Genomic DNA, 22,871 nt, shown 5'->3' on the forward strand with positions numbered 1-22,871 from the left:
GAGTTACGTGCAGAGGGTGACTTTTCCATGGCCCTCCTATTCAGAGCAACAGAGACCTCTGGTTTACCTGCTCTTCCACCTTATAATCATCTCTCCCTACCTGTCCTGCTGCTTTCTCTGCCCTTCCCTGCTGCTCCCTTCCTCATTACAGCAGCTGGGAGGAAGTGGATTAACTCCTTCCTCTTCACGGGCTTTGGGAGTGAGTGTTCCCACTTGGAGAGGCTCTTGGTGCTATGGCTCCATTTGGTGCTGCAGAGCTAACCATCAAGTTACAGGCGTATGGCAGTGTACTGCAGGTGTTGGAATGGAACCATGTGCTATGCTGATGACTGATCAGACCCAAGGGCAACCCACAGCTACTGAACAATAGCACACAGAAAGACAGATGTGCTAATTTTCCCAATGGAAGTAGAGGAATTACTGTAGAAATGTAATATGTGACATACTGATAAGATTCAACCTACTTCACTGCTGTGCCAGTCCAATAGTCTCCAGCAGGTCGCAGGGGTTGGTGTCAATACTGAGTTGAGATTTGTAAATGAGACAGTATAAAGAAACACTCACTTTCAGGTGATCATTGAAAACCTCAGCAGGAGTTGTCTTTTTGCTGTCTCGTAGAATAATCTCAGAAATAAGTCCACATTTCTATCCTATCTGGGAAATTATGCTGATAACAGTGTACCAGTAAATGTTTACGCATCCACAGGAAATATACCCATTGGTGTGTGCTGTAGGACTAGTGTTAGGAAGCAGAAGTACAATTTTCAAAGATATCTTATATAGCTGGAAAAAAAATTAAAAGTAACAGACAAAAAAACCCAAACCTTTGCAAGTAACACTTTTATTTTGCTTTTCAGAATTCAGTTTGTTATATATAAAGTAAGGAAGTTTGCAAGTGATGGAAACTCCTGAAGGGGTCCTCAGCCCTCATGAAGGTGGAGTTTTTGTGGCTGGACAGAGTTATGTTGCTGGATTCCCTGAGTTTGCTGCAGAACTGGAGAGGGCACTGTGGGCTCTGTTTTGTTTCCTAAGCCTACTTCACAGAAAATCAAATGTTTGATGAATTTTAATACTTCATTTTCATTCCCTTTCAACCACAACATATCCCTGAAGTGCAGCTCCCAGGAGTGTCATTGACAAAAAATGCAGCTCCTTATTTTGGCCTCTTCCTATTGAAGTACCATTGACTTTGATTGAGGCGGTCTTGAGCCCTTTGTCACGTAAAGAGGTTCAACTAAACAACTGTTAACTGACAGGCTACCTAAAAATGAAAAACTGTGTACCTAAGCCACATAAAACCATTATAATTACTTATCATGTCCGCAGTCATATGGCTTTTAGTGTGCATATAATCACCAAGTGAATAAAGGCTGTATACAATTTCAGAGCAAAATGTATGCAAAATTCAAAATCGCCCCCTTTCCTTTCAGCTCTTTAAGTTCTTAGCATGTGTTTCTTATTTCCTATTTTCTTTTGCATACCTTTTAAAATTCTAAATATGTTCCTCTGTAGAAAAGCTGTATTCTTACCTTGAAGTTCTGTAATCCTTTGCATGGCACTAGGAAATTATCTTATAGAGTTCATCCTGGGATGTTTTGTTGTTTGTTTGGCCTGTGAGGGAAGAAAGAGCATCCTGAAGAATGCTGCCTTTTTTTGTGTGTGTGTGTACCATGCAGAATAAAGAAAACAAGTGTACAGAGTCCGCAGGCTGGGAGTGTATCAGTTAATTAGTGGCTGGACATTGCGCGGTAGGAAGCCTAGCGAGGATTTTTTGTGCGTGTGCGTATTTGTGTTGTCCGCTCCCTTTGATCACTTGTGTGGTAAATAGACATGCAGGGTAGCTATAGCAACATGTGCTGTAGGGTGGTGGGAACAGAGGGGATGGGATCCCCTGACAAAGGGTAGTTTGTTAGAGTGGTTGGTTCTGATTAGAAAAAGGTGGCACCAATCAGGTCATTTAAAAACATCAGTTTGGTGAAACGCAAATGAATGTTATCAGTTTCAAAGTAATGCTTGTTTCTGTAGCTCTGCAAGAGTAGATCATGTGGAGGATTGGTGGGGAAGGAGAGGGATAATAAAATGCAGAGCATAACCCATTTACACTTTTGAATGTAAAAATAGTCACACTGGATGTGCTTTTTCTCATGGTGCTGCACTGCCTTATGCAGTTTGCAAAAGAAACGTTTACAGGAGCCGAATTCCCACAGATGATGATACAAATAGTTATGTTTTTAAAATACGGCTTCGGGAGGTACTGATGATAAAGTGATGTTAAGTAAGTACTGTGTCTGATGCATTGCCTTTCCCTGATTTGTAAGAATTCCGTGTACAATTCACTATCTCAAGATCCCATTCCTATTTCAGCAGCCTACCTGTAGAGGTCAGGCTTGAAGCTCTCAAAATCTTCCCATGATAGAATTTCAACCTAAAGCTATAAATACGCACATCCATAGCCACTTTCCTCATTAACTTTACGTGGAATACTTTTAAAATAATGTTGTTTTTTTCAGAGTCAGGTTATTAAGTAGCACCCCACGTTCTGCATTGATGGAAGCCTGAAATACATCAAAATTCAGCTGCATTTCACATCTCGAACAGAACCCAACCCAAAGCTTTTATTAGCGCCTGAATTATTTAGATGTGTATCACTGTCTCCATGATCCCCACCAGGCCTCCTACCTTTGATGAGGTCTGTCTCCAGCTCCCTCCCTCCAGCCTGCCCAGCCCTCTGCTGCGCTGGCTGCCGGCTTCCCACTGCTGCCTGGTCTCAGGGCTTCCCCACTGGCAAGGGACAGGGGAGCAGCAGTGCCACAGAGGGTTTCAACAGCTTCTGAGCACTGCAAAAAGTTGTCAGACCTCAGAGTCCCTCCACAGAGTAGCACGAGAGGTAAGGGGTCTGCTGGAGCCTGGGGTCAGGGAAAATGAAATGCCGGGAACAAGGAGCTCACAGTGGTAAATGCTGAGGGAATCTGCTGAAGCTCAAAAAAAGCTTCAGCATTTGGAGAAGCAGTTTGATTTGTCTGTGGGTGAGGACTGAGCTGAGAGAAAGGAGCAGACCAGTACTCACATACAGCCGTGTTGATTGCCTTTTGGATGTGCGCTGGAGTTAGTTTGAACTGAATTTCAGACTTCGTAGGATATTTCATTCTTTAGCCTGTTTTTGGTTTAAAGTCTTTATTAACAGTCGTGCATCTTAGAGCTTGTAATGCTTTAGCAAGCTGTAAGGAATTACTGTATATCCCTGAGATCCCTGGCATGCAGTGCAGAATCCAGCCTGTCTGAAAGCTGGGGGAAAACGCTAAAGGTTAGGAAGGTGATACTGATCTCTCTTCTAAACAGTAAAAATAGTTCTTAATTCTTTAAAGTTCTTTCCCATTTGCTGTTATGTCATGGTTTTTTATCATTAGTATTTATATCTTCCCGGGGGATGTGGGAGGAAAAAAAATTGGCAAAGAAGGCAATGTTTGTTTGGCTCAAAAAGTTTTATCAACTTTGTTGATGGAATAAGTGTTGAGATAACTGGGTGCAAAAACAATTTTAAGATACTAAAACAAATAAAAGAAAATCCAGGCTTTTAGTCCTGTGAAAGGAATAAAAGGACAGTAAATGAGGAGATCCATGGGGCTGATAGGATTTTTTTATTGCAGTGTGGTAGTCTTTAAGGAAAATATTTATGGAGGAACATTTTATGGCCCCAGAAAGGAGGTGGTGACACGCTATGACAGTTGCTCCACATTTTGGGGCAGAAAGGCCAAGATATTTCTCATGCTTTTGGTGGCAACAACATCTTCCCATCACTCTTCACTCAGGCTGCCTTGTGCTGCCCGTGCACCTGTGGGGTCCAGTGTCTGAGCAGGTGCTCAGGACAAACAGCACTGACTTGTCCCTTTGGGTCTGCAGGTATTTAATTACTGAACAACTGCAGCAGGAGCTTAGAGAGACCCCTCCTCCCCTCACACACGCACCAGAGTGGTAGGGAGGACTCATTTGTGGTTCTGGCAAGATGTTGCACTTTGTAGACTCAGGTGGAGTGGACAGCTTGCTTAGATGGGACCCTCCCTCCCCCCCACACCACCTCTGGGATATGACTTTATTTTTTAACCTTTATTTGAGGCACTAGCTGAGATTGATGTTTTGCTCAAAAAATTGAGAAAATAAAATATTGAGAAATTAATATTTTATGGCAAAATTGTTCTCCAAAAAGTGTTTGTTTTGTTTTTTTTTTTTATAGTTATCCCATATGGAAACATGATCCCTTTTGGGTTTTATTTTGTTTTGGTTTGGGGCTTTGGCTTCTTGTTTGGAGTAGGATATTTATCTTTTTTTGGGTTGATTTTTGTTGGGTTTTTTTTCTTTTTAATTTGGCTTGTTTTATGTATTAGTTTGGGGATTTTTCATCCTGAGGGGTAATTGAAGACATGAAAAAAAAAAAAGAAAACAAAAGGAAAAGAGAAACACTACACCTTTTGATACATTTATATTTAGAATTAGAGTTGCCAAATCTAGCCACTCCTTCATAAAAACAGCCAGCATCCCGATTTCAAGGAAATCTTCATCACCAACAAACTTCAGAAGTTTTAGTGGGGGTTTTGTTTTTATCATTGACTTATACTGGTTTTCCTTCCTCAATATTATGCCCTTATTGCAAAATCTGTATGTATTTTACATGGAAGGTGTACACTCTATTGACAACTTCTCCTTTGTGGACCACCAAGGTCTGCCTCTGTCTCCTGCCTCTGCTTTTTTCCTCCTTTGTACGCGGCTCCAGCTCCCTGGGCAGTGAGGTCTCAAGCCCTCAGCCTGGTCTCTGGTTCCACCTCTGCTCTGCATGCAGGGATACAGACTGATCTCTCTCCTACTACTTTTTTCTGTTTTTGTTGGAATCACAAGAGGCTGTAGGCAGAAGTCTAAGCAACTCTGTAAATTACCTCACTGAAAAACGCTTGTTGCAAATCTGATGTGCAGAGGAACAACAAGAAGAGGGGAAGGGAAGGCTGCCCTGAGCAAGGAAAAAGACTTCCTTTCAGGAGAGTTCATGTGGATAAAGCTCTTGGGCAGGGACGCGTTGTCAAGCACAAACCAGGTTTGTCCACGTGATTCTCGAGAGATGGTGTGCTCTTTACTTATTCCTTGTATCAAATGCCATCGATGCTAGCATGCATTTTCTCACTGAGAGATGGCAGCTATGTGGACCTTGTTTTGAACAACTTAGGAAACCTAGGTTTTGACCATACACATCAAAATTTGCCCTATCCCGCCAGCACCTGTTGAAACAGGTAAATGGTTAATGATTTAATTTCTAACTGGAAAACCTCAGAATTATAGTTTAGGGAGAGACTTCAAACTGGGATTTAAGCAGTTCAAAAGTGCACTGTATTGTTTTGGTCTAATTAACACAACACAGTGATAAGACATTAAAGCAGAGTGACAACACTATACATTGATAACAGGGGACATTAATGCCTGGAGACACAGTCTACATTGTAAAAATCTGAAAAAAAAGGGCTTATTATGTTAGATAGGTCAACGTGATTTGACCTAGTTTTGCTTTGCTGCTTGGAAATTATGTCAGTATTTGTTATGTCATCTCCTTGGATGAGCAATTTAACATCCTTTTTGCATTGCAGCGTTGTCCTAATATTTTATATATTTGCTTGCTCTCTAAAAGGATCCTTTAGGCTAGTTCTAGAGATCTGGGCAAAAACTGATACAAAACAAAAACCTCCTAAAACCAGCTTCACTTTCATATATGTCCTCTCTGCAACAAAAAGGAGTAAATTTAGTCACAGCAAAAATATAGCTACAAATTCTGAAAAGCATCTTGTTCCCTTTGTATTTAAAACTCAATAAAGTTCATGAATTTAAAATGTGCTAACTCATATAGCTATGTACACCTTTTCCAGAGAGGTTTTTAATTGCTAAAACCCAGCATTTTTAACTTCACCTAGATGCTTATGTAAAATAGAGTGGCTTAAAGGAACCACACCATATACTTCTCTGAAAGGCAAGGCTTCATACGAAGTCATCAGTATGAGGGAAAAATGGGGTGGTTTTTTTAGTCTTCATCAAAATCACAAGCCCTTTCCTTCATATTTATGTTTATGTTGGTTTTCCTCTGCTGCCATCTGGACTTGTAAGGTATTTTCCAGGGCTCAAATTGTGGTTCATCAATTGTTGGTTCATCAGGGGAATTAGATGTTACTGTTCTTTGTTCTAATGGGAAAAAAAAATCTGTTACACTATTTTGGTAAGTGTTAGCAAAGGAAAGCTCTGTCTCTTCCTTAGCTTTACCTATCTTCTCATAGCTATGCCTTACTGTGTTTAAGAAATATAGGGTATGAGGGTATGGCAAAGTTGCACTTTTTGCTTCTTAACATTTCTTGGTCCAAAATGAGCAGCTCTGAAGCCTGATTTTGCTTCTGCTGAAGTCAGTGTTATTGGGGAGGTGGTCAGGTGGACTCCCTGTTCAAAATTTTCTTTTGTTGTAGTCATTCAAATACATTTTTAGTGACAAATGCTGAACAAAATAGGTGGTAGTGTGAGGGCAAAATCAGGCTTGCTTTAACATTTTTTTTTATTACAATTTTTATTTTAATTCCTATTTTCTTGAATAGTAAGAAATTCATTCTTGAGTTTAAGCATGAGCTTGTTCCTTGTAGTGTCAAAATATTTTAATGAGCTAAGTAAGATCTGTACAAGTTCTTCACCATTTCTGCACAAATACACCTAATCTTCAAAAGGTCCTGCTTACTCAGAATTTTCAGCTCAAGTAAAATTAAAAATTGTAATAGCTATCTGAATTCTTTGAGCATACTTCAGATGCAAATGCTCTTACATCCCTTGTTAACCAGCTTAATTGGAACAAAAGCTCAATATGAATGTGTGTTCAGAGGTGCTTCTTCTTTGCTATAACATTTGCTCTTGATCCCTAATTAAGCCTTGTTACTGAAGGTTAAAAAATCCTCCCACAATTTAACTCTCCTTGAATGTCTTGACTGCAAAAGAAAGTGTCAGGGGAGGAGTCTCCGATTGCCTCCCATGTGCCTCCTCCTTTTAAACAGAACTAAAGTGTAAACTGCTTATGAAGGATTAGCAATGACTGGAAATAAATATCACATATTCCCAGAGTAGTAAAAGCCTCATGCATGAGGAAGATGATGATTGTGGGCTGACAATACAATTTACATAGCTAGAAAGACTGTGCAGGGATCCATGAAAAGTTCTCACTGTACTCTGGAGATTATCTGGCCCAACTTTCTCTTCAGCACAGGTTGCCACAGCAATTTCCTCAAACAATATTGAGAATTTCCAGCGCATGAGAGTCCACTGCATTCCTGTACAGCCTCTTCCAATCTTCTGTCTTTTTTTTTTTTTCCCTTCAATCCAGACAGAATTTTTTTGCAGAGCTTCATGCCCGTTGTCTCTTGTTCTGCCAGCAGGCATCCTTGTCTACAGAGTAGTGCTGTTTCCTCTCTAACTAATTTTGTAGCTGGTCAAGGGGTGTGATTAGATCTCCTTTGAACCTTCTGCTCTCCACTCAGAGTAGACCTGTTTCGTTCAACCTTTCCTCATATGTCAACTGCGACAGCGCCCTAATAATCCCAGTGGCCTCTGCTGGGCCCTTCTCAAGTTCTCCAGCTGAGGGACCACAAGTGGTCACAGTATTCCAGGTGTGGCCTTGAAAGCAGAGTGAAAAAGCCATATTTTTTGGGCTACTCCTTCTGGTGCAGCCCAGGAAGCTGCTGGCCACCTGCCCTGTCAGGACACACTGCTGGCTCCCAGTCAGCTCACTGCCCCCAGCTCCCTTTCAGCAGAGCTGCTGCTCCAGCCCATCCGTCCCCAGCTTGTGCTGCTGCCTGGGATTGCTTCTTTCCAAGTACAGAACATTATATTTATCTTTGTTTAAGCTCACATTATGGCTTAGTTGATAAAGTCACTTTACAGCCTCCAAGAGGGACTTTGTGGCCAGCATAACAAAACAAAAACAAACCCCCAAATTTTCCCTGTTTAAGTTCATCTTATTGCATGATTGCTGACAATGGGCTTTAGTTATTTCTTAAGCATCATCTGTCTTTCTGGACCAGAAATCCTGGGGTATTAGATCATGGATTTGGTCTAATTTGTCTATTTCCATGATGTTTTCTATTGTTTCCATGAATTTATACCTCTAGATACTGTAGAAGAGTTAGCTTTAGGAAGACAGATTGTGTCATTTTGGTCTTGAAAATCTGGAAACTGTTACTGGAGAAAACAGGTTTATGGAAAAATACACTTTATTTCCCCATTTGTCTTGAGCTGCTGATGTATGTATGCACCAAAAGAGACTAATAACCAATGGTGCTGATTTTTTGCCTAAAGTTCCCTTGAGTTTTCAGACTAACCCCACAACATTTTCTTAGTCCAGTGACTTTTTTTTTCCTTTTAGCTCTTTGTATTGTCTTGCTGCACCCCTCCTTGACACTGCTCTAGATTTTCTTTTACTGCCTCCTCACTTCTGTTCTCAGTTTGGCTTCCTGCTCCTACCCCAGATACATGAACAAAACCATACCTCTCAAAACTGTAAGGTAAATGCAGGGGAAAGAGAGGGGAAATGCTGTCTCAGTCCCTACCTTTTTTCAAATGTACATTTAACCTCACTGGGGAAGCCCTATCAGTGTGAAGCTGGAAGCTTGATCATGACAAAGAAGAAGAAAGCTGATTTTTCATCTCTCTTCCTGTCCTTCTAACACTGAATTGGATTTGCAAATTTTTCTTGAAAAATCCTGAGATAGAAAACCTATTTTAGCCTTTCTAACGTCTTTTGGCAGATATTTGTGCCATTGGTTGGTGCTGTGCTAAGGAACATCCAAGCGTATTTGCTTTTTTGAGGTACTTGGGGTAAAGGAAGGCAAAGAGAAAATAGAGAAAGGGGGAAGGTCTGGCTGCTTGTGTTATTCCTACATAATAGCAAGGGAAGCAGGTCTACTTTTCTCAAGAACAGCACATTTTAAAGTATCAGGATGCATTCCTGAGACTAGACTAGGTAACTTAGAAAACAATGTGAGAGAGGGACAGAGAGAGGAACAGAGGGAAAACAACTGTGTGGGAGAGGAGAGCATGAAGAACCTTGCAGAGAAGGAAAAGATTAACCATCTCTCTTCTTCAAACTGCATTAGAAAAGTAGACGAAGCAATCTTTATCCAGGAATTGAGAATGAAGCTTGTTTGAAAATCTTGAGGAAGAAAATTGGATTTTTCAGCGCTACAAAGTCAGAACTTGACTTGGTAAGAGCAAACGAAAGAGAGAGGAATAATAAAGAAACTTCAAGAACTTGGGGTCAAAGAGAGGAAGGTAGAAGACAGAAAGGTAAAGAGGATAAAGACGACCTCTGAAGGCTTACAAAGGGAGTTGAACACTTAAAACCTCCATTGAAACCACCTGGCCTTTCTCTTCTTGAAAGAACCATTCCCAATGGTACTTGTTCTTCATATTTGCATTGCAGTGTAAAAGTGTAATGGGATGATTAATGGAGTTTTGTTTTATAAATCCTGTGGAAAACTATTTTCCTAGTGTTTTTCTTTGCAGTGTCTTTTAAAACTCATGAGAGTATTCTGGGTGTTGGGTATTTTAATGTCTGTAAAAAGCAGCTAAAATATAAGGCTTGGTTTTCTGATCAAATGTCAAGGCTTCTGACTTTTTCAGTCTTGAGGTCATGATATCTTGTGTGCAAATAAATGGCCTCTACCAGATGGTGAAACTTTGCCCATGAGGGCAAATGCAATCCTTTAAAAAGTCAAATATACCAATAACTTTAGGCATCTTCATTTCTGAAATTTGTTAGCTGGACTTCTGGGGTGGCATCAATGTAAAAGATTGAGAATAATTTTTTTTGCCATAAGATGCTGTTAAAAAAGCGCTTTGTTGCAATTAAAAGAACATAAATCCTGATGAGCTTGTAGATCTTCCACTGTGTGAATAAAGACTCACCCTTCAGAAGTGACAATACCAAAACTTTTCCCCCACAATTTCATGACTGCAGTTCCATGGGAAAAGCTAGTTTTTGTGATAAAGACATTTGATGTTATCTTAGTAAAAGGTACTATGAAAGGTATGTAACTGAAATGGTGTGGAGATGTACACATATGGATATGTGAGAGATGTACAATGCTGTACTTCAGGCCAGGCATAAGGCCAGCCATTATAGCTGAAAGGTCAATTACAATTAATTTTCCTTGCTTTGGACTGTTTCATTTGAAAGTTCTGTGCAAAGATATCCATAGGAGATTTAAAAGATGTGTTAATGTGCTATGCTCTGCAGATCACTAAGCAGTATTAGGATGGCATATGCACTGCAGGAAATGGAACAAGCTTGGGGATTTGTTCTTATTTACAATAGACATTTATTTACTTAACATATTCTTTCTTGTGTAGGGTGAAAAGGTTACATATGTCTTCAGGTGATAATGGACAAATTATTTAATTAACAGGGGTGATTTTACTCAAAATCAGAAGGTCAAGAATCTTTTCCCAGTGTGTGGGAAAGAACGATACTCAGAGTGATTAACACCCAGAGGAAATTTCTGAGTTTATTTTGGCTGGTCTATAGTTGATAATTCCCTTGGCTAAAGGAATGCCCGGCTCCATGTCAGTCACCATTTCCAGAGCTTAACTTTAAATAGCAGTTATTGCTCACACATGTTGGAGGTGTCAACTCTTGTTTCAGAAACAGGATACAAATTGGCATATAGGTAAACTATAGTATTTGGGGTTTTTGTTTCTACTTTATTGTAGTTGAAAGACTTCAGTTTTTAAAAAAAGGAAATATAGGCAGGTTCTTGGTATGGGCACAAGGAACATCCAGTCTCCAAATCATAACTTCTATATTCTATACAAGTAATGAAATGAGTCATAGTATCTCAGAAAATATTTAAGGGAGATGGTATAAAAGATCAAAAGCCATAAAAGCCTCCAGAATAGCTCAGAATGGCAGAGATAAATTGCTAATGTTCTTGTACTAGCAGAAAATTATTTGGGGGAAATTGCAAATGATAATAGGAAGTAGACAATGCTCATACTAAGAAAGGCTGCTCCATAAAACAATCTAAATCCCCAAATCTGACCTGGGAAATTTCTGTCCAGACTCTAGATGTATTATCAGCTTAACTCTGAGCATGTAAAATGCATTGACCATGTTTTCCAAAGATTCAAAGCATTTTATTTCAGTGGATGAAATAATTCACAGATGTTATACCATGCCAAAACTTGGCTGTGGTTTAAAGCATCATTTCAAAGGTTTGGTACAAGGTTGTGTTTTTAATATTTTGCAGATTTATCATTATCTTTTAAATGCAAATGTGCTGGGGCAGGAATCCTGGACTTGGGTCAGTCTGTGGTCTGTTACATTTCCATGTGTCCACACTGCAACTGAGGAGTTTATTATTTAGCTTGTTTGAGTGGTGACCTCCAGTTCTCCCAGTCTGAAAACACAGGCAGTTCTACTTTCATGTCAGCCACTATATGTCCTTTGTTCACCTCGGGGGGAGGACACAGTCTAAATTCATTTATGCTGCTAGTTTTCTGGTATCTGTTTATACTTCCCTCCAGAGTGCCCACAAGTTCAGCAAAGACTTTTCAGCTGCAGTTAAGAGGAAAGCATCAGGGAGCAGCTCAGATACAGAAACCACAATTGCCCCAACAAAACTTAGGAACAAACACAGGAACTTCAGTCTGAAAACTGATGTGAAAATTTAAATTCATGAGTTGAACATGAGTTTATCTACCTTACTTAACCGGAATTTAGATGTCTGGGTTTGAATCTGTGGCTTATTACTTTTATCAAAAAAGGAGGAGATATATAAGAGGGGACCTGCAGAATCCTGTCTTGAACAAAAATGCCTTGCATAACTAATCTTTATCATCTGTCCAATCTATCTTCAAATGATGGATGGATTGACATAAAGAGCTGAAGCCTCCTTGTGCTATGTCAGATACTCACTTAACTAAGGAAGAAAAGTGGTGGGAAGGCCTTAAATAGACTGTGATAAAAGGTATTTTGTAACACAGATTTGATCTAGGCAGAACAATACAGAAAAATGAAAATAGTATTGAGCATTTGCAGTTCTCTGACAAATCAGAGTAAGTAAAGGGTTACTGTATCAGTGTCAACAAGGTAAATACAGCATGAAGAAACAGGGTATTGAGAAAAGGCATCTTCAGTAGGTACTTTAAAGAAAATAAGAAAACCTCATACCAGCCTTAAGTCCAAATCTTAGTTTTCTGTGTTCTCCCCTCAGCCTTATTTAAAAATATTAAAATGGAAGTGTTTAGGTTTTTTAAGGAATGGTATTTACAAAATGAGACCGCAAAATCTGTTATAAAAGGCATACCTTTTAAAACCAACTTCAACAGAAAATCCAAATGTGATATTCCATAGATTTAAAATAAGGTGTTCATAGACATTTGCGTATAATTAACCACTGGCAAGAAATTCAGTGACCCATTTAATATACATGAGGGAAGGGATACCATCCAGAGGGAGCTTGGCAGGCTTGAGGAGTAGACCAGTGTGAACTTAATCAAGTCAGGGCAATGCCCAGTATCAATACAAACTGAGGGATGAATGGATTTGAGAGCAAGGCTGAAGAAAAGTACCTTGGGATACTGGTGGATGAGGAGCTGTACATGAACCAACAATATGTCCTTGCAGCCCAGTGGGCCAGCTGCTTCCTGGGCTGCATTAAAAGCAGGTCCATGGAGGTGATTTTTCCCCTCAGCTCTGGTGAGACCCCACTGGAGCACTGCATCCAGCTCTGGAGTTCTCAAAACAAGAAAAACCTGCACCTGTTGAAGCAGGTCTGGAGGAGGGTCACAAAAATGATCAGAAGACTGGAGCACCTCTGCTGTGAGGACAGGCTGAGAGAATTGAGATTGTTCAGCCTGGAAAAAAAAAAGGCTCAGAGAAGACTTTAGATAATTATATAAATTTATATATAATTATATAAATTTATATAATTTCAATATTTAAGGGGGGCCTACAAGACACCTGAAGAGTGTGTGCTGATAGGATAAGGGGAAGCAGTTGTAAGAGGGTGCATTTAGATTGGCTGTAAGGAAGAAATTCTTTATGATAAGGGTGTTGAGATACTCAGACAGGCTGTCCAGTGAAGTTCTGGGTGTTCCATCATTGGAAGGGCTCAAGGTCAGGCTGGAGGGGACTTTGAGCAATGTCATCTAATTGATATTGGTGCCCATAGCAGGGGTGTTGGAGCATACCATCTTTGGGTTGGGTTGAAAAGACTTTTATTCTATGATTCCATTTTTTTTTCTTTTTTGTTTTTTAGGTCATGTTTATGATAATATTATGATATTCCCTTTTTAAATAAGGCATTCTAAACTTGAATAAACCATGCATTCCAAGAAGTGTACTGATTTAACTGGAAATTCTCTGGATATACTGCACCTTTGTGATGGGATATCTATGTCTTAGCCCACTTGCTACTAGCTTCTTTTGTAGTCCATGGATATAAATACTTGAGGAATAAGATTTTTCTTTGCACTAAAACCATACAAAGTTACATAAGATAGTTTTGTAAGATAAAGTAAGTAGTAAGATAAAATGATTCCTCAAAATGCCTGTTGAGTACGAAAGGATCCCAGTATTACAAGTATCTTGTCATCTGTAAGCTTCTATATTTTGGACACCTCTACTTCAACAGAACAGAAATTTAATATTATTTAGAAGAGGCTTTGTCTACCCTGACTTTTGTTATAGCCCATTCAAAGATAGCTGTATAAGACATGCAGCAAAATCTTGCTTTATGTTGTTTTTCTGATCTAAAGTCGGGTGAGATGAATTTCAGCCTATATAGCAAGTGTGACCAGCTAAGGTTAGCAGACTGGTACTGCAGTCTCCTGGCAGCCAGGGATGATTTCTTCACCAGAATTCACACTACAGCTTATTTTAAGTGCTCAATGTGAGTGAGATGAGTGAGGGCACAAACTGACAATTTAATTTCAAAAATGTTGACTTCAGAAGCATTTCTTACATCCAGAATGTAATTATGGCTGAGACCTGTATTACACCCTGGAAGAATCCTAATGGGAGCCTTACCTGTAGAAGGAAATGTTGCCTACTTCATACCACACATTTTTATCTTTGTAAACCAGGATTGCACTCATTAATATTTCCTGTCTTTTCCCGCTCATTCACCTTATTTCACGTTTTCCTGTGTATTCTATTTCTGAAACTCCACATTTCCCGCTTTCCAGTCTTGCCCACATTAAAGTTTTTGGTCAGATTTTCCTGAAGGTGAGAAGCTTTTGGCATATTCAGTGCCTGTATCCACATTAACAAGTCATGCTGGACCAATTATCAGCAGATCAGGAGACTGAAATGATTGATGCAGAGAACCCAATATCCCGATTGTACACATTTTTTACCCATACTGTATTCCTTGTAGTCAGGGCCCAAAGACTTCATTAGCAGCAGAAGGTTATTATTAAGTGCTCATCTAGAGCTCATCAGCTGTGCTATTACGTGTGAGAGCATGAGACTTCATGCACTTCAGCATTAGTCAGAGATGTGACTCCAGCCTGATTAATGGAGAGGATTGGGAGGCTGCTTAAAAATGTTCCCATGACCTGAACTAAAGCACTACATACAGCAAGCACAGCTTCTGCTTTGCAAGGGCACAGATATCCTTGAATTAGCATTTGTGCTGCTCATTTCCCTAATGCGGCTTTGCAAGCCAGGCTCATCCTGAGTGATGGTGCTAACAATGCAGATGCAGCTAATGAGCCAGCCACGCTCGGGGGCTCGGAGGGCACAGTGCTGTGACCGTCCCTCAGGTGAGGAGGTTAAGTTATACACGAGTGAACTTGGCTATTCCTAGCACCGTAAAAATTATGAAGGACAGGCTTAGTAGGAGGAAGATGGGTTTGGGTCAGACTGGGAGAGAGGAGTACTCCTGCTAAACAGTGTTAGAGTGCTAATCCTTTTAACTTCCTCTCTGGGCTTTGTTGTCAGACCCCCATTGGGGCCTGATTATTCAGACTTGGCTCTGTCTTCCCAGGCACCCGTTCTGAGCAGAGCTGTCTCTTTCCATACTTAACAGGGAGCTGAACTGAAAAAGGCAGCTAGTTTCTTCAAGGTGGGAAACAGGTTTTCACTGTTAAAACTTTGTAACTCAACCAAAGTTGCAGAATATCTGCTGACCAAGCATATGAAATGTGTTTAGGATGTTATGCTGCTCAGAAGTATGAGAGTATTGTATCTGCACTGCATTATTTCTTATCTCAGCTAACCATGGAAAGATCTCTTCTATAGAAAAGCTCGGGAGTACATAAAGGCACTGTTGTTTCTTGGAGTTAGTGAAGCTATGAAATGCATGAACTTTACCCCTTGTCTCTACAAAAGGTTTGCCAGTTCTATGAATTTTAAATCCATGGGAAATTTTTGTTGCCCTCAGCTGCCGGGTTTCAATGGCTAAAACTCTTTTTGAAGTTATGCTTGAATGCTGCTTTCTTTATAGCCTCCAAAACGACACCTTATGCTTTTCCTGCATTCATAACACTGAGAAAAAGATGAAAAGTGTTCCCTGTTCAACCAACCATCATATATCATCTGATCCGTTTGGCTGCTTGAATGTAGTGATTAAATGCCCATAATTCCAAGAAATACTAAAATGAGTTTAGCAGTTTGATGTTTTAAAGTCTGGGAATAAAAAGGCAGATGTTATGATCCATGAAGGAATAGTACATACGAACTGGGGGAAGGGCACAAGTAAACTAGAACTGTTTCCTGTGTAATGAGCCATGCATGGCAAAGACTCTAAGGAATGGCCAGCAGCAAAGAGCTACCTACAGCAATGTAATCATTTTATGTTCCATTAAGGCCTTGTTACTTTAGAATTTTTACAAATTTATGCTTCAGGAAAATATGAAGCCTATTGTATGACTCTGGTAAGGAAGAAAATCCAACTTCAAAGAACTGTCATTTAGAAGAACTGCATCCATCCAATTCTGATTTTTAACTGAGTATTTTGGAGATGAATGGGAGAGAACTTTGATTCAGGAAGGAGATGACATACTGAGCGCTAGAAATGTCATGGTACACATGGGCATTTGCAAATGGCAGCTTTTGGCTATGTGACTGTAGCTTCATTTTTGCTTACTCAAGATGATAGAACAGCCTATATTTTTAAGGTCTGTAGAAACCTATTAAATGGATTTTTTTTTAAAGACTATTGAGAACTTCTCAAAAAAATTGGACACAAACTGGTTATATGAAAAACATATATTGCCAAATGCCTTTTTTGAAAATAAAACCTGTAAGAAAGGGAAAAAATTAATTTGCCTTCAATTTTTCCATCTGTTTTATAAAACAATATCATAAACAAAGCCATACATCCTGTCTACTGAGTCAGAAAAAATCCTAAGGATCCCAGTTTGAGAGCTCAGATAGGTCTCTGCCATCTATATTTTGTTCTCTAAGGAAAACTGTGACTTTTAACAGAAAATTTATCTACCTCTTTCCCCTTGGAAATCCAACTTTATTATTCATTTAACTGCCAGACACGGTCCTGACTTAGAATACATCAGGTAAAACCCGCCAATAAGCCTTATGTCCAGCTTGACAGATACAGAAATATCTTCAAAGAAGGTGGTGAGAGAACAGTGCTGTCAAACACCAGATTGGAAAAAGTGTAATTTTGTTGATTATTGGAGCCATTCTCCCTAGCAGCATTCTGCTAAACTATTCACTAACCAGTTGTCCTGGAAGAGTCAGCCTGTTCCAGGTGCTGTACCATCACAGAACTCCTTTACACTCCCCAAGCATCTGAGAAAGGCAGATAAGAAACCCAAGGGAGGCTTGGTAATACTGACCATAAAAATACACCCTTTTCCCCTATATCTTAACTACATATTTTTAAAATTTAATTTTTCTGATATAAACAAATACTTGTTTCTGAAACACTTGAAAGCAGGCCCTCATTCTTTAATCTATGAAGAAGTAGAATAAAAATATATATGAGAGAATGCTTTAAAAGATTGCATGTTCAAAATGTTTTGTCCTAAGAGCAAGTTACCATTTAGTGTACTGGGGATCTGTACCAAACAGGAAACTGATCCTGAGAACTAACTTCATCTGCTTCAATAGAGTGATATTTATCTTCAAACTAGACAGAAGAAATCTTTTCAAGCCCTTGTGTATGGGTCTGACTCAAAGGAAAGAAAGATATTTATCAGAGAATCTCAATGGTATTATGCTTTGAATTGTTTATATTGTCCTCTCTCTCCTTTATATTATTTTAGACTTTATTTTGCTCAGCATCTGAAATAGGATATCCATGTTCCTGATACAACATGAACATATGTGACATGGAGTTTTTCTTGTCTGACTTTTTAGGGGAGGGGTGCTACACAAATGTATCTGAAAAATTTACATCACTCACTGACTGAGTGCTCAAGTTTCATGTGTCTGATTTGCACTGTTCAGATCATTAGTGGTGGCATAGACATAAATAATTCTGTTCATAATGCTGTCAGACACATTTCCCTGTTACTTGTGCGTAATAACTGAATAATATAATTTACTTTATTGACTTAGGTAAGTGAAAATCATTCTGGGTGTTGTGGACAGTCACTTATTTTAAAATTTTTCACTGTAGTTCTCATTTCAATGCTCTCTCACACAGCAAGTGTTTGGGGGTTTTGTTACTTTTTCCTTGTATGCACAGAATTTGGATTTTTCGCACAAGTGAAAGAGAGAACATCTAAAGATGGGCTGATAATACAATTGATTATTATACCAGTTATTTATGTGGTTTGTAATGATAAACCTTTTTTATCACATTTTGGTTATGTACAAATGACCAGGCCACCTTCCATCTAGAAATTGTTGTGAAGCCCAGTTTGACTTCATAATAAAACACTCAGGAAGACAAGGACTGTGTTTTCAGAATCAAGTTTTTGTGCTCTCATTTCCAGGAAATGCTAATTCTCACTACTTCATCACCCAAGTACAAATATAATGCAAAGCCATAGATCTGAAAAATGCATGGTGTTTTTTGAGTATTAGCCCTTTGATATTTCAAAATAATATCAATAATAAGTGCTGAAAGGAATAGACTTTCTTTGCTAAAGACACTCTGTTCTCTGGGTGCGTGATAAAGTTCCAGCATGAATGCACAGCAAAATGAAGTATTAACTTTCTTTGCTTCCTAAGCAGTTCAAAATGTTTTGCTCCTGTGGGATTTAATGTAAGTGATGCTGGATATTTAGTCTACAGCATTCTATTCACCTTTGAAAAGCCTAGGTTGTAATCTGATTTAGATGACAATTGAAAAAGCTCAGCGGTCTCAGTTTAGTTCCTTTTTTATTAAATCACCATCAGACACTTAACACAGTGCTGGTCTTGGCAATAAGACTCATTTTGAGGCATGCTGGCACTATTGGGGTATAAGAGGCATGGAGTATAAACTTGGCTTTAAAAAAAAAATGAAATGCAGAAAATTCCTTCCTTTTTAAAAGCACAAACATTTATGGAAATTTTGCAAAGATGAACCCTGCCTACTGCATGGGATGCTTTTATTCTCAAAGATGACAGACTGCATTACAAATGGCAAAGATATTGATACTGTTGGAAAAAAATTCCTCAGTAGGAGGAACTGCATTATGGTAACAGTGATTTGCACTGGCTTATTAAAGATACCAGAGCAGCAGTATCTGGCCAGATGGTGTATTTTTAGGTGTGTCCATCAAGTCAGAAACTATGCTAAATTAAGAAGATGCTTTGATCAATATCTTCAATCATCTCTTTACATCGGAACCCTTCCAAAGTCATAATGGGTTTAACAGGGTAATATGATGATCTGCAACAATAAAATAAATAATTACCATTGGTTCATCTAGGAATAAGCAAAAATATAATAAAGGCAACAGTAAAGGCTTTCTTTATTAAAAGGAAGTTTCTCATTCTGCATTATTGCATTCTGAACAGAAGGGTCAGTTGTACTTTTTTTAAAATGACATGCCAGTTAATTCCATTTCTGTAATCATCTGCAGACCAAAAACTATGCATTGCACCCATCAGTAAAGTTTTTTTGCAAGATCCAGGCTAGACATAGCAGAAGAAAAGGGTTTAGAGTCTAGCATTTCAGGGGGCTAATGTGTTTGAAAGCTACTACTCAAATGGACCATAGTTTAGTCCCTGTGCTGCCCATCAAGATAGTAATTAAAAATCACCCATTCAGGCAATTGCTTCTGGGTGTTGATGTACCATGTTGTGGGTGTGGAGAAGAGGAGGGTTTGTGAATGTATGTCTGATGTGCTGAATTTCAAAAAGGAGGGGAATAGAAGGAAAAACTCAACTTGCCCCAGGAGAGAGGAAAAAGAAAGAATAAAGCTTCCTTCAGTAAACTCAGCCAGTTTTACAATCATAATTTCTGAGTTCCTCACAAGAGACCTTCCCCCTATTTTCTCCAAAGAGAAAACAAGATTGTGAAATCAAAAGTCAGCCCTGGGGGAGGTGGGGGAGGAGAAGGGGAAGGAAGCTTGTAAATGAGACAGGATTTATCCTGAAATAATAACCTTAGCAGTGATTTCAGGGCTCCTGGTGAACCACTTGGTGGACTTATTAATCTGTCTCCTTAGATGCTGAGTGTTGTTTTTAGAGCAGGTTCTTTATGTCAAAGGAGATTAGCATTGGTGACAGAATAACATATTCTTGAATGTGAATGTGTAGAAAAAAGTACTTTTCATCTCCCCTGCTGGTAATTCTGATATATATTGCTATATTATTTCCTTGTTTATTTTGTAGATTTGTTCATATACAATTACACCTAAATTACTTTTAAAAATCAATGTGGAGAAAAAAACACTTGTTCTCTTGTTACCTTGAAAAAAGAATTACTGAGGATAGCATTAAATCTCCTTTCAACATTAAATATTTAAGTTAGCGGTGGCTGTGCTGCTGCCTTTTGAATCCATGCATGGCTGCTAAAATATTTCATCTCTCAGGGTTTACCAGGGCTTCAGTAAAGCTTTGACACAGTATCCTCATGAAGGACCTGGCTGCCCATGGTGCTGATCTGCTAGAGGGTGGTAAAGCTCTAGAGGGAGGTCTGGACAGGCTGGAATGGTGTGCTGAGGCCAGTGGAATGAGGTTCAATAAGACAAAGTGCTGGGTCCTGCACTTGAACCACAACAGTCTTCAGCTGCGCTAGGAGAGGTCTAGGTTGGACATTAGGAAGAAAGTTTTCACAGAAAGGGTAATTGGGCATTGGAACAGGCTGCCCAGGGAGGGGTGGAGTCACCCTCCCCAGAGGTGTTTAAGGAAAGACTCATTGCCTGGATCTAGTGGACAAGGTGGTGTTTGGTCATAGGTTGGACTCAATGACCTCAGAGGTCTTTCCCAACCTAATTTATTCTATGATTCTGTATCCTGTGTATCTAGAAAAGCTGCTTTTTGCAGAGTCTTTCTCAGAATAATACTTCTTAATCTGGCCTTCCCCCTGATTTAGGAATCATATTGTTGCATTGAATTATAGACACCCCAATAGGAGTTGGAAGCTTGACAGGCTCTGCTGCTACCACCTTATTTTCCGTATCTTATGTCCTTTTGTATAGGAGCTCTGCCACACTTCTTCTTAGGGATTTATACTCATCTTTATTTTCTAGATGTGTACATAGCTTATGAAAGGAAATAACTCCAGAAAATGCTATAAATAAGGTGTACATATGTTACCCTTTCACATATACAATGTTGCTGATTGGAGTTGAAAGACAAGCAAAAAAAAAAAAAAAGAGTGATTTCTGTGAGGATTTTTGTAAGGGTTGGTTCTTTCTAGCTGGAAATGAGAGCAGCTTTAACTGGTATTTTAGATGCTGTTTAAAACTGGGTAAAGAAAGATAATGAAAACAGGCTTAATTTCTTGCCCTGGCTTGTGGGGTATTTTTATGTCATTAAGATGGAATTTCCCATCACCACTGCACTGGAAGTCTTCCAAGTGCATTTGCAAGATTAGCAGAAAGCAGAGATGTATGTTGAAACAAGCTCTGTCCATTTCTGCTTGGCTTCAGCAGGTCTGTCCTTTGTGAAAATCTTGAAGAAATGCTGGTTTATCCTTTCCTGATGGTAATCCAGGAACCCTGAGCAGGGTTTGAAGGAAGTGATGTAAGCTGGATATGAGCTATACATTCACTGCCATTACACACTCCCATCTCTTCCAGGGGGGGCTGGTTTAGCTGTCTGATGGTCAGGAACCCAGAACATCCTGGCTGTACTGTTTTTCTCTGAGTCATTAGTGGAAAAGATAGTTACCAACAAAGAGAAATTGTTGTTGCTACCTGTTTTGGAGACCTATCCTCTGGGGGAGATTTGTTCCATCCCAGTGTGTGGGGCCTATTTCACTCAATTTCCTGAATAGAACCTTAAACAGGTGACTAAAATTCTGTCTAGCTTTTTAATTGCTAAAAGTGAAATTTTGTTCTGTCATGTCTAGGGGAATTTAGCTGTCTGTTCTTTGACACAGGCAACCTGTCTGCCCCATTTGGCCAGCCCCATGTCCCATTTGTCCTTTCTCAGACAATATGATAGTATAGTCATCCCACATTAATCTGGCTCATTCAGTCTATGTGGCATTAGAGATGACAGAAGTTGTCTTTTCCTAACTTAAAGTGGAGAAAGAAGCTGCAAGAAATCTAATCATGGAATAATTGGATCAAATAATGGATTTCTATTCCAGGTTTGACTCCATGGTAGATGATGATTCTGACAACATTTTGGGTGTGGCTCTTGTGCTGAACTTGGAAAGGGTAGAAAACAGCTGCAAAACTCAATGCAGAAGAAGAGCCCTTAACACATCAGTCTCATGGGATATAATTGATCTGCTCTAATTTCCAGTGGCAGCAAACTGTTCTTTCTGGCATATTGTAGCTACTCCTTTTCTCCAGCATCTCAAGGAATACAGTATCTTTTCATCATTTCTTGCTGCTGGAAGGGAGGTGGTGTATATTCAAGTTCTGCTAGGTTAATTCTTTCATCTAGGCCAAATGCAGGCAGAAGATACTAACTATAAGGTTGATCCAGCAGGAAGCAAAGGTAGTTAGAAAATGTGATATTTATGTCCTTACACCCATCTATAAGAGTGTGTGGTTTTAAGACTAATACAGTAAGTCTCCTGTCAGGGAGAATTAGCTGCCTGCCAGGTTGGTTTCCCAGAAAATAAGCCTCTGTAGGCTGGCTGCTGTTTAATAAGTGCACTGTGTCCATTATTCAAGATTTTGAATGGATTCCTTTTTGCTTATTATAGAAAAAAAACTGAATTATTCTTTGTTAAACAAAAATCATCATGTTCTTAAATTTATAACAGATTCATAGACAGTGCAAAGTAGTCCAAGGGTGAGTTGTTTTGCCTGAATTTTCTGTCCTTTTTTCCCCCTCCTGTCTTTCCCCCCAAGTGATGCTCAGATGTAAGATGTTGCTGAACCTGTTTGGTTGCTTTGTGAAATCTGCACAAACTGCCACCTGGAGCTGCTACCCAGAGCAGCCACTACTACGTCTGACTAGTTCACAAAGGCACATTTATTCTGGTTGGCATTAATTAGATCAAGAAGGTAGAAAAGGAAAAGAGAAGAAAAGAAGTTGCTGCATTCCTGAGCTGATAATATATACAGGACTGATGAGTGGAGAGGAAAATTGCAGAGCATAGCAGCTGTCTCTACTGGCAACAGAAAACAGCCCAGTAACTTTGTTTTCATGGGATTTGTGCTTTGTCTGTTTGCTCTAAAGGGAGCTAGGTAGGATAAACTGATGATAGCTGTGGCAAATAAATGTTACCTGGCAGTGAAAATTGAATTTGCAAAAATATTGAAAGCATAGAATCAAGATC

The 22,871-nt window shown here is 39.3% G+C and overlaps 1 protein-coding gene across 9 annotated transcripts in view; it reads left to right on the forward strand.

Annotated features, from left to right (window-relative positions):
• MID1 (midline 1) overlaps positions 1-22,871 on the forward strand; it is a 243,958-nt gene that overhangs the window by 100,352 nt on the left and 120,735 nt on the right. The window lies entirely within an intron of this gene.

This window comes from Cyanistes caeruleus, chromosome 3 (genome assembly GCF_971803275.1).
Source record: "Cyanistes caeruleus chromosome 3, bCyaCae1.hap1.1, whole genome shotgun sequence".
NCBI classification, from domain to species: Eukaryota; Metazoa; Chordata; class Aves; order Passeriformes; family Paridae; genus Cyanistes; species Cyanistes caeruleus.